The sequence below is a fragment of the Marmota marmota genome, unplaced genomic scaffold, assembly GCF_001458135.2.
Source record: "Marmota marmota marmota unplaced genomic scaffold, marMar, whole genome shotgun sequence".
Classification (NCBI taxonomy): Eukaryota; Metazoa; Chordata; class Mammalia; order Rodentia; family Sciuridae; genus Marmota; species Marmota marmota.
Window position 1 is genome coordinate 19292959 of NW_026000174.1, and position 12517 is coordinate 19305475.

A 12517-nucleotide genomic window follows, 5' to 3' on the forward strand; every position below is an offset into this window, starting at 1 on the left:
CCCCCCCCCCCCCCCGCTTTTTTCAGCTTTTGTACTGCAAACAAATGTACTTTTTGTGGTCTATGTTGTGCCACATTTTTTGCATTTTTGTTGGTGGTTTCACTGTTTATAATACCCCCCACACATAGTGCTGATGGGCTGGCTACTGTTCCTAAGCAAAAGGCTGTGATGTGCCTTGCAGAGAAAGTACACATATTAAATAAGCTTCATTCAGGCATGTGTTATGGCGCTGATGGCCTTGAGTACAATGTTGAAAAATCAAAAATATTTATCAGGTATAAGGTGTTTTCAAACAGAAACACATATCAAACAAGGTTATATCACTAATTGGCTGATGTGTCCATACTTATACAGTAAACTAACTGTTTTCCTTAGGAGTAATGATTCAGTATTCACCAGTCAGTATTTGCAGTGACTTTTTTAAACATAATTACATTAAGGGAATTGAATTTAGATGTATGTGTGTATATAAAATTAACACATACTTTAAATACATTAATAATATAAATATACAGGCATATATAGTTATAAAAATATTAGTGCAATTTTCTATTTATTCCTCTTATGACCTGCATATTAGCTGAGTCTACCTTTGTCCCTTGAAAATCTTAGTTTGGACCCTACCGATTCCATAGCCTTTGAACATCTAAAGTTCTCTCAGAAATGTTTAGCAATTCTCAAATTCTGTTTTTTCCACTCCATTTCCCAGCCCATTCCCTAGAGGGTAGCCACTCTTCTGACTTCTAACAGAATTGATTTTTGTTAGGCACAGTTTTAAGGCTTTTGTGCATATTAATTCAATTAATCCTTACTATTCCATTTCACAGTGAGGATTGGAGAAATATAGAAGTTAAATGGTTACTTGCCCAGATAGCACTACTGATAAATGCAGAGATGGGATTCAACCCAGGCATCTGCTTCCTAAACAAATAAACTATGCTCCCAAAATACAACCACAGCTAGAGACAGTAAAATAAACTTATTGGAAAAGAAACGCTAACCACCAAATTATTATTTGCATATAACTTCAAATGTACTCTTTCCTTTTATTTCTTCTCACTACCCAGTGAGGAAACCACGAGGATCAGAGAGGGAAAGGAAGGTGCCCAAGAGCCACAGTTGTAGGTGGCAGAGTTGGGATTGGAGCCCAGTACAAAATAAATTTCATCTTCATATTCACAGAGGAAGAAATTGAGGCCAGGAGGGCCTAAACAAGTTACAATCCCAACCCTCCAGATGGCCCAGCAAAGTGCTCTGCACAAAGATGATGTTCAACTTGCATGAGGTCCTTCCTCTTGACTGAATGATTAGATGCTAATTGACTCCTCAGATCACTTGAGGCAGCCTGGAACCTCAACTGTACTGACACTAATAACAGGAGATTTGTAGGTGTCTAAGATTGCCCAGAAACCTAGCAAATAAAAATACAGAACATCCAGTGAAATTTGAACTTCAGATAAATGACAAATTGAGTTTAAGTAGGTCTCATGAAATATACTTTTAAAAAGTTATTCATTTGTTTATATGGAATTCAATTTTAACTGGGCATCCTGTATCTTATCTGTCAACCCAATCCATGAATTAGACAGACACTGGAGGAAGAAAACAAAAGAATGAAGGAGAAGAGTGAGGCAGAGTGAGCAAGGAAGAGGCACTCCAAATTTGAGGAGCCAGAGGGACTGACTTGTGGGTACTTGGTCTGTCCTGACACCCACAACAACCTTAGGAAGGGGCAGAAGAGCACCCACCTGGTTCTGGAAGGTCAGAGCTCCTATCCACACATCTGGGTTCGAATTCTACCTATGCTGCTCCATGTTGTGCGTTATGGATCATTCACTTAGTTGAGAGCTTGCTGTTTATAAAAAAGAATTGAAAAATGACACTGATCACACTAATGTCACATACTCAATTATTTTTTCCCCATCCATATGTTTGTTCTCTCATTGTGGAACTCTGTCCTAAAATGAAAGGAAATTTAAAAAAAAAAAAAAAAAAAGGTTGTGATGCTTCCATTAGTAAGGCAGGGTGGCACACACCTCTGATCCCAGTGGCTGAGGAGGCTGAGACAGGAGGATTTCAAGTTCAAAACCAGCCTCAGCAACTTAGTGAAATGCTAAGCAACCCAGTGAGACCCTGTCTATAAAAAAAAAAAAAAATTTAAAGTGTTGGGGGTGGCTCAGTGGTTGAGTGCCCCTGAGTTCAATCCCCAATACCAAAAAAAAATTGTAATGCCTCTGAATGCTGAACATTTTTGATGATCACACATGACTGGCAGCAAGGAGAAACTCAGATGGGTTTGATAAGCAGGACTATACCCTAATATACACAGAGAACTGGCTGTGAATCCTCTGTCTTGCTGTTCTCCACTTACTCACTGGGTGACTCTAGCTACATCTCTTACTCTCTCTAATCTTCAGGAGTAATGGAGGCTTGCTGCCATTCTATGAGTAGCAGCTAAAAAAATTTCCCAAGACTGTCCCAATGTGGTCAGGGGACACAGCTTTTTACTCAGCTCAGCTGCAGTACTTTTCTGGAATGCTCATCACTAAAATTAAAGAGGATATGAAACACATGAGTTCCCTGCCCCTCACTCAACCATCATTCCTCAGACAAGTATGCAGGCATTATACAGTCATCCTGCAGTACCCACAGAGGGCTAGTCCATGAACCTCCACCATGATACTAAAATCTTCAGGTGTTTCTCAAGTCCCTTGTATAATAATGTATTATTGTATTTGCAAACAGCCTTCACATTCTCTAGATTATTTATAATACCTAATATAATATAAATGTTATATAAATAGTTGTTGTACTGTATTTTTTAGGAAGTGATGACAGGAAAAATGTCTGTATGTGTTTGGTAGAGGCTGAATTAATCATCAGAGATCTAACTACACTGCACATGAATGAGACGCTAGGAGAACAGTGCTCAAATGAGCACAGAAGAGACTGAAGTCTATGAAATGCAAGAAGCTGCAGTAAAATGTGCCTACTCATTACCTCATTCAAATGGATGCAGTGTTGTGCTCAGCTCAGTATATGGCAAATTCATGTTCTGCCTTTTAGAACTTTTTAGAATTTTTTTCTGAGTATTTTTTATATAAGCGTTTGATTGAATCTGTGGATGTGGAGCCCATGGATACAGAGAGATGATTGAGTAACCACACTAACAAGCCATCCAAGCACCTGATGGATGGATGCAGTATGACCCAAAACCCATTTCCTAAATGTTCTAAGCACTCTCAAAAATATATACGTTTGCCAGGCACAGTGGTTGCATGCCTGTAATCCTAGCAGCTCTGGAGGCTGAAACAGGAGGATAGCAAGTTCAAATCCAGCCTTAGCAAAAGTAAGAGGTGCTAAGCAATTCAGTGAGAACCTGTCTCTAAATAAAATACAAATAGGCCTGTGGCCAGGGCTCAGTGGTCAAGTGCCCCTGAGTTCAATCCCCAATACCAAAAAAAAATTGTAATGCCTCTGAATGCTGAACATTTTTGATGATCACACATGACTGGCAGCAAGGAGAAACTCAGATGGGTTTGATAAGCAGGACTATACCCTAATATACACAGAGAACNTATTTTATATATATATATATATATATATATGAGACACGGATTATCTTGACTATAGGATTATTTTATTAATATAATTTTTAGGAAATATAATGAAAATTCTGCTTGCCAAAATAGCAGAATCCTATCTGTCTATACAGTGAAAGCGCAGGATGTTCATCGATGTTCATTGATGTTTCCCAGCCTTGCCCAGGGAAAAGGGATGTGATAGTAATGAGAAAGATGAGTATTTTGAGTTTAAAGCATGCAGTTTTGAGGGGAAAAGTAAATGTATCCAGGTATGGTGCCACATGCCTATAATCCCAGTGGCTTGGAATGCTGAGGCAGGAGGATCACAAGTTCAAAGCCACCCTCAGCAATTTAGTGAGGCCCTAAGTAACTTAGTAAGACTCTGTCTCAAAATAAAATAAAAAGGTCTGGGGGAGTGGTTCAGTGTTTAAGCATCCCTGAGTCAATCCCTGGTGGAAAAAAAAAAAAATGTAACCTTGCACTTATTTGCAACTTGTTGCCACAGATATTTTAGTTCTTAGTTTTAATAATATGTATACAACACAGAAGAGCCTAGACAAAAAAAAATGTTGAATCTAGACATAAAAGGGCCCAATCTAAATTTGTTGCTTGAAAAAATAAACAAACAAACCAAAAAAAAAAAAAAAAGTTTGCTTTGCTAAATAAGGCAAAGTACCACTTAAAAGAGGACCATGTTTGCAATGACCCTGAGGAGTAATCCTGTTAATAAGCGTTAAGCCTCTGTTTCTTATGCTGCAGACTTGAGAGAAATAGACCTGTGAAGATAATGTTTGGAGTGTGGAAAACATAGTAAATATACTGAGTCTGGTCACAAGCCAGGCCTACAATGTTTGGAACATGGGGATCCTATTAGTTTAATTAATATGCCTTGGCTTTCCTAAACCCAGTACCCTTGGAAGAACACAAGCAGCAGTCAGTGCAAGAGAAGTCACCATCACTTTCGTTGCTGGACATACCCACCCTGAAGAAGAGACTCCAGGCCATGGAGAAATGCTGGCAGCAAAGATTGACAGTGAGAGGAATCATGCCCTGCTTTGACTTATGTCTGTTTCATCCTCTGTAAATAATTCTTTGCTTAATGCTCCTCAAGGCTTAATTTGTTTTATTTACTTAAGCAGGTTAGTGGGAGGAAACAACTATTTCTACAACTGAAATATATAGTCTTGCCCCCATTCCAGGCTAAATATAGGACTTAATCCCCTATAAGGTGCCCAAAGAGTCATTGGCTGAAACTGAACACAGTTACCATAGGGAAACCCCACAGCTTGTCCATGTAGGGTGCAAGCCTTGCTGGACCAGAGTCTTGAAAAAAGAGGATTGTCCGATTATCCCATGTGATCTGTCCTCTCAGAGTAGCCTGCTGTGCTTAGTCCTTGTGCTCCCCAAGTTAGGGACTCCCTTTTTCATTCCTCAATCAATTGGGGAGGGATCTTTAGAATAAGGGGAATAAAGAAACAAGATTTTTCCAGGGACAGTGTCATGGATCTGTAATCCTAGCAACTTGGGAGACTGAGGCAGGAGGATCACAAATTCAAGGCCAGCCTCTGCAACTTAGTGAGTCTCAAAATAAAAATAAAAATGATCTGGGAGTGTAGCTCCTTGGGTTCAACCCCCACTACCAAAGAGAGAGAGAGAGAGAGAGAGAGAGAAGAAAAAGAAACAAAATTTTAAGTAAAAGAGGGAGGGAAGGAGGTAGTGAAGAAGAGAGAAATTAGTTAAGATTTAAGTTAAAATCACAGAAAAGAGAGTGGATTAAATATATATCATATATACATATATACAATGAAAAACAGTAAAAAAAAAGCTAAATGTAAAATCAAATTTAACAAGCTGATGCCAATTTAATAAGAAACTGATGGTTAAATTTAAGAAGTAAAACTGGTCTTTATTTTGTCTGTCCTCTATAATCTATTTCATGTTGTCCATGCTTTTAACCAGTTTGCACCAAATGAACTGACCCAAATCTTACACTTCAAAAGCCTGAACCTTTGGTGAATTAGGCTGGAATTATGCGAAGTGTATAATTAACCTTTACCTCCAGACACACAGTATAAGCCATCATAAAAATCATGTCTCTGACATCCTATCCACATTCCTCCAGGCCTTTGTTAAAATGGGTCCTATTCAAGTGCCACTTTTGTGCAATGAACTTAAGTCCACTGAGCTATTCCCAGAATGAGAGCCTTCACCACTATGGACCATGCAGCAATGCTGGGGACACACCTACATACTTCTGAGGCTCTATGCTTGCAAACCTACCTGCCAGAATCCATTTCTCTTCTAGAGAGGGATGAGTTGGTTGCAAGGAACAGAAATTATCTCAGTTAACTTATGTGAAGATGGGTTTATCATAAAAGAATGTTGGCAGCCAACTCAGCTTCCAAAGTGGACTGTTGAAACAATTTATTGAGTCTGGAGCTTTTCCTGAATTAACAAAAGGGAGGAGCCATTAAAGGATAATATAGCTTATTTATTATTTCAATAGCTTCCCAGGCAGAACAGGAAAGAAACCAGACCTCTTTTCTGCACAATAATGGGACCCACTAACTCTGGGGAAAAGGCAAGATGTCCTTCTAATTGAGGAAATATATCCTTTTTCAATATGAGTTTAGACTGTACTCTCTAAAAATTAATGTCTGTTCCTAGGAGCTGTGCATGAGCTAATATAACAACTCTATTAATCAAATGAACTAACCTGAATCCTGCTCACACATATGGGAACAGCAAAAAGGAAATCTAGCCAGGAAAATCTAAACCCGCAACCAACTACAGACCCAGAGGCTCTTCTCCTACCTATCCCACCCCCACCTGCACCCCCATACACACAATTTTGGGAGACATGAGTGGCAAGAGACATCATTTTTAACTAGCCTAAGTACTGAGGATCCTACTTCAACTTGACACATGCAAAATTAAGACACTGGGATAGAGTAGGAGTGATGAATTAGAGAGAGAGAGAGAGATCTAAGAAGTAGCATCCCTTTTTGTGAATACGTATGGGATTTTCTCCAAGCCAATTAAAGTTTCTAAGGTACTAAACTTAAAAACGAGGTCCAAGGAAAGAGAAAACTGTAAATCTAAAAGCCAGGGAGCTTGTGAAGGATCTGAATCTGTAGGTACCATCCCTGTGAGAAGTGAAGAGAAGAATCGAAGTTAGGGGTGCTTTGTTCTCTCCTTGACATTGAAGCACCCTTCTCAAATTGTCTCAACTCTCCAGTCCAAAGTCCCAGACACTCTGATACCCTCACACCACACACCCACTCAGGCTACCCACTTCCCTTCTTTTCACTTTGATTTTTTCTCAAATATCTGGGAGCCAACACCACCTTCACCAATTTTCACAAAGAAATGCACTCTGTAGATTTTGAGAATTAGTCATGGGAAGTGTGACATCAATGTCACAGATTCTATCCCTACACATACACACAAACACACACTTACTTCCTGACTTCCTTTTCTTCCTCTCCAGAGTAATCGGCAAATGTTTTTCCTTTCTCTTGAAGATGTTTGGCCTATTGGTTTAGTCAGATTTTTTGCTGTTGTGACTAAAAGACCAGACCAGCACAACTGTAGAGGAGGAAAGGTTTATTTGAGGGCCCACAGTTTTTGAGGTTCTAGTGCACACAAGGCTGGCTCCATTCCTCAGGGCTCAAGGTGAGGCAGGACATCAAGTGGAAGAGTGTGGCAGCTTACTTGGTGATCAGGAAGCAGAAAGAGAGACTCTGCTCACCAGATACAAATATACGCAAGGTTATGCCCCAATTCCCACTTCCACCTTACTACTTCAGCTACCATTCCCCATCAGTGGATTAAATCAGTGATTGGGTTAAGACTCTCACATCCCAATAGTTTCTCCTCTGAACCTTCTTGCATTGTCTCACACATGAGATTTGGGGGCCACCTCACATCCAGACCATGACACCTATGCTCAGTTTCCTTGTTTTATCAGCTTTTACCTAAAATGAGCTTGTCCTGAAAAAACTACAGTATGATCAAATCTGGTAAGTATTATTTCCTCCTTCTCATAAACCTAGGGTCAAATGACCATCTTACAGAATCTAAGGACAAGAAAAGTCTGCAGACTAGACTAAGGTCAGAGAGCCAAGCCTCTCCCTCTGATCCTCTAGAGCCTTCTGACCTTTTATTCCCCTCTCTTTTCTATATGCCTGCTCCATTCTGCTTCCTCTGAATCTGGGCTTCCTGTGGCTACTTTCCAACAACACATGGTGTTAAAATGGCCATCCTAATTCAGCAAAATGCCTACCACCAAATGATTTCAGTAATTGTGTCTTAATAGAATTTCTTTTCTTTCTCTTTTTTTGTTTGTTTGTTCGTTTTGTTTTGTTCTGATTTGATTTTTTTGTTTGGTTGTACCAGGAGCATGCTTAACCACTGAGCTATATTCCCAGCCCATAAAATATTTTTTATTTTAAGATCTCATTAAGTTTCTTAGAGCCTCACTAAATTGCTGAGACTGGTCTCAATCTTGAAATCCTCTTGCCTCAGACTTTAGTTGCTGGGATTACAGGCATGAGATAACACACCCAGCCTTTTGTAGAATTTCTTGAGAGAGGAAGAGAAGGAACATACAACTGGAAGCCTTGGCTCAGATCTAATCAGCTGTTGCCAGGGGGTGAGGGAAGGAGATAAATATGGTATATACAGTCAATTCTTCCAGAATCTGTGGGCAAGGTAGGTACATGGAAGTTTTCTTGATCGAAGTACCTAGCCTACTTATCCTTAGTTTTTGAAGGATTTGGGACTCTAATAAATTAGACCCTGCCCAAGTTCTGAACCAATTGAGGGGGGAAAGAAAAGCAAACGAATAAGACAAATGAGAGATTAAGATAACATTACTAATAAAGTTGATATTAACAAACATGGCCTACATAATTTATCAAATGGATTTCATAATCTTGAACCCCAAGATTAAGAAGACTAACTCATCTACTCACAGAATGTACAAGAAAATTATAGCTGTCCTCCCCTTTCATTTATATAGATGAATCAATACTGATCATGAATTGATAATTATTAAGGTGGGTTATGAGTATGGATCTTTATACTATTGCATCAGTGTCTCTCCCATTTTAGTACTCTGCACCTAACACCTTTTGGGGAAAAGTTCAATCATCCGCTTATATCTCCTCCTTCCTCTTTCAGACAGAAATATCTGAAGGATTTCTGTTTTTCTTCAAAGTTTAGAAAGTTGCCATAATGCCATCTAGAAAGGTCATTAGGCCTTTTCTAAGGGATTTTTCATTCCCATCCTGTCTGCTCAAATTTTTCTAAATTCAATATCTATTGAGCCCAAAGCTGCTGGCACTGGATTACACCCCAAATACGTGCCTGTCCTGACTTCCAAGACTGGTGCTCTGGAGTGTTGGAATGAGAGAAAAAGGCATTTTTCATTCTGTTCCCTAAAGTGGCTGCAGCTACTACCTCCTGCGAGTAATTCTTTTAGGCTCAAGAAACCTGCTTCCTAGGGACGTTTCTCCCTACTCTCTGCATTCATTCCCACTAGAGAAAGACCGTTCCCAATTCCTGAACTGAAGATGCTGTTAACATTTGGGAACTTGGGCCCCAATTAGTAGGGTAATTACCTTGGATACAAGATTTCCAGCGCTAAAATGAGGAAAACCTGAATGGATGGTCAACTAGCTCAGGCCTAATAAATACCTGTTAGTAACTCAGCCATGATCTTCCTCAAGACAGTGTCTTTTCATGCCTTCTGATTAGTCCAGGCCTTGAGAATCAGTTCTTTCTGCCACTTGGACATTTCTCCTCCTCCTCTTTCCTCTTCTTCTTCCTTTTCTTCTCCTATACTGGGGACTGAACCCAATGGCACCCTACCACTGAGCTGTATCGCCAGCTCTTTTAAAATTTTATTTTCTTTTTGATTTTGAGATAGGGTCTCACCAAATCATCCAGCTTAACCATTGATCCTCCTGCCTCAGCCTCCCAAAACTGAGATTATAGTCACATGACACCACACCTGGCATCCACATTAATGTTTTATCTTGAATATGCCCTTTCATAGATTCCTAATTCATAAATATTTCAGGCATAATCTCTCATATCTAATCTGTTTATACAATAACCATGTTACCCAGAAACCTCTGACAATACTTTAAGTACTTTACAATGATCTTCCTGGTCTTTCTCTCCCAAGTCTATTCAGTTTTTCTGTAGCTAGCAACCACATCTGTTGTCTTTAAGGGGTAGGTCCCCATTCACTCATGCTATGATCACTTCCTCCCCAATGCTGAGAAAATGTAGCAGTGCCCTAGATCTGGACCCCTTTTGAGTGAGCTGTTCCAGTCAACTCTGAAATCTAGACTTTCTTATCTTGTTAGATTTACTTGGACCCTTATCACTATTTCTGAGTTAATAATAACTCAGTCATCTCACACTTATATGAAACCCTCTTTAAAAACAATTGAATGGGGCTGGAGATGTGGCTCAAACGGTAGCGTGATCGCCTGGCATGCGTGCGGCCCGGGTTCGGTCCTCAGCACCACGTACAAAGATGTTATGTCTGCCGAAAACTAAAAAAAAATAAATATTAAAAAAAATTCTCTCTCTCTCTCTTTAAAAAAAATGAATGATTTAAGAAAATAAATAAAAACAATTAAATGCATCTCTTTTTCCTATTTTTTTCTTTATCTATCTTGACATTATCAACACATTGTAAGAGACAGATCTTGAGTCTGAGATAAGCAATATGAATCCAAGGTTATTCTCTCCATGGTTGCCAGCCAGGGCAACTTAGTAAGACCCTGTCTAAAAATAAAAAATAAGAGGGTATAGGTATGCAGTTTGGTGGTAGAGTAGTGCCTCTGGGTTCAATACCCAGTGCTGCAACAAAATAATAATAATAATAATAGTAATAATAATAAATTTTTCAAGTAAACTTCAGCCGAGTATGTGACACATGCCTATAATCCTAGTGACTCAAGAAGCTGAGGCAGAAGGATTACAAGTTTGAGGCCAGCCTCAGCAGTTTAGCAGGGCCCTCGGCAACTTAGTGAGACACTGTCTCAAAATAAAAAATAAATAAAAGGGCTGGGGATGTGGCTCAGTGGTAAAGCACCCCTCGGGTTAATCCCCAGTACCAAAAATTTAATAAATAAATAGAGTGAACCTCAGAAATAGAGAGGGGCTTGCTCATCTATAGATCTTGCTGGAAAACTGAGATCTCCCTATTGGAGAAAGCTCCTTTAAATTATCCTACAGAACACATGTTTCTGTGGTCGTCCCAGCTGCCAAAGAAAGAATTAGAGGAACAGAACCAATATGCTCAGTTTGTTCTTCCCAAATTTATCATTCAGCTGTCTTTGACTTCTCCTCTGCAGAGAGAGGCCAGGAGTATTACCTTAGAGGAGCTCCTTCCATGTGAAATGAACTCTTGAGACTGGGGGAAAGCACTTTTCTGTGCAGTGGTCAAATGACTCATCCTAGCGAACACTAGGATACCCTTTTCCCTTCCTGTCGTGTGTCATGACATGAGAAATGTAAAATGACTGGTTTCCAATCTCCAATTTAGTGGAATCATTTTCATGATCCCCCTAGTGGAAATATCCTTGACTTTGGTAGCAAAATAATCTTGGTGTCAAGAAGCCAATATATTTTTAATATATATTTTTTTAGTTGTAGATGGACGCAATTCCTTTATTTTATTTATTTTTATGTAGTGCTAAGACCAACCCAGTGCCCCACATGTGCTAGACAAGCGCCCCTCCACTGATCTACAGTCCCAGCCCCAGGAAACCAACATTTTGAGAATGACTTTTGAAGTATAATTATGAATGACGACACTCTTATCTTCACTTCCCAACCTAGACCTGTGTGTACAGACTTTGGGAAAGAATACTAAAGAGAGCGATTGAGAGAGAGAGAAATCTGACAGAACATAAATCACCATCAACAAGATAAGTTGCCAAGCTCACAAGAAATTGTTCCCCAGCTTTTGTCTAAGCTGAGCATCATTTTTCTGTACCACCAGTGACTTCATGATAGATCTGTATTTGCTTTTCAGGGCTACCATAACAAAGTACCACAAAGGTGGTAGCTTAAAACAACAATTCAATGGATTTAGTCTCGAGTGTGAAGGATAAACTCCAAATCAAGGTCTCAACAAGGTGCACTGTCTCCAGAGGCTTGAGTGAATCCTTCTGGGCATCTGGTGGCTCCTGGCAATCCTTGGCATTCTTTGACTGGTAGTTGTATCGCCTCAATCTTTGCCTTCATCTTTACATGGCTTCCTAACCTCTGTCTCTATGTCTCCAAATCTCCCTCTACTTATAAGGGCACAACTCATTGGTTTGGGGGGACCTCCTTAATCCAATATGACCTTATCTTAACCTGACTTCATTGGCAAGAACCCTATTTCAAAATGAGGTCACTTTTAACAGTCATCACAGTCAGGACTTTAACAATATCTCTGGAGAGACATAGTTCAATCCTTCATAGGTTTCATGCTGAAATCAATGAATGGCATGGATATTGGTCCATTTTCTTCTTTTGCTGTGAAATAATTTCTTGATAGAGCTATGATACATTATTTCTAAAAATGAACCCAATTTTTTACCCCTCCCTATATCAATGCCCTTTGAAATGTGATTTTTCAGTCCTTTCCATCAAGAAATAGAGCCTAGCAGGGTGCAGAGGCTCATACCTGTAATTCCAGTGGCTCAGGAAGCTGAGACAAGAGGATCACAAGTTCAAAGCCAGCCTCAGCAACTTAATGAGAACTTGTTTGAAAATAAAAAATAAAAAAAAATGAGCTGGATATGTGGCTCATCCCCAGCTAGGTTCAATTCCTGGTACAGGAAAAGAAAAAGAGAAAGAAGAAAGAAAGAAAGGAAGGAAGGAAGGAAGGAAGGAAGGAAGGAAGGAAGGAAGGAAGGAAG

At 39.6% G+C, this 12517-nt stretch overlaps 1 long non-coding RNA gene across 2 annotated transcripts in view; it reads left to right on the forward strand.

Moving 5' to 3' along the window:
- Positions 1–12517, forward strand: part of LOC125612046 — a 28316-nt gene that overhangs the window by 13573 nt on the left and 2226 nt on the right. Inside the window, exon 3 of one of the 2 annotated variants that reach the window (XR_007342298.1) lies at positions 4493–4997. The exons of the other annotated variant lie outside the window; for it this stretch is intronic. This is a non-coding gene — a long non-coding RNA (uncharacterized LOC125612046). Of the gene's footprint in view, positions 1–4492; positions 4998–12517 lie in introns of those variants that run through there. 2 annotated transcript variants of the gene reach the window in all.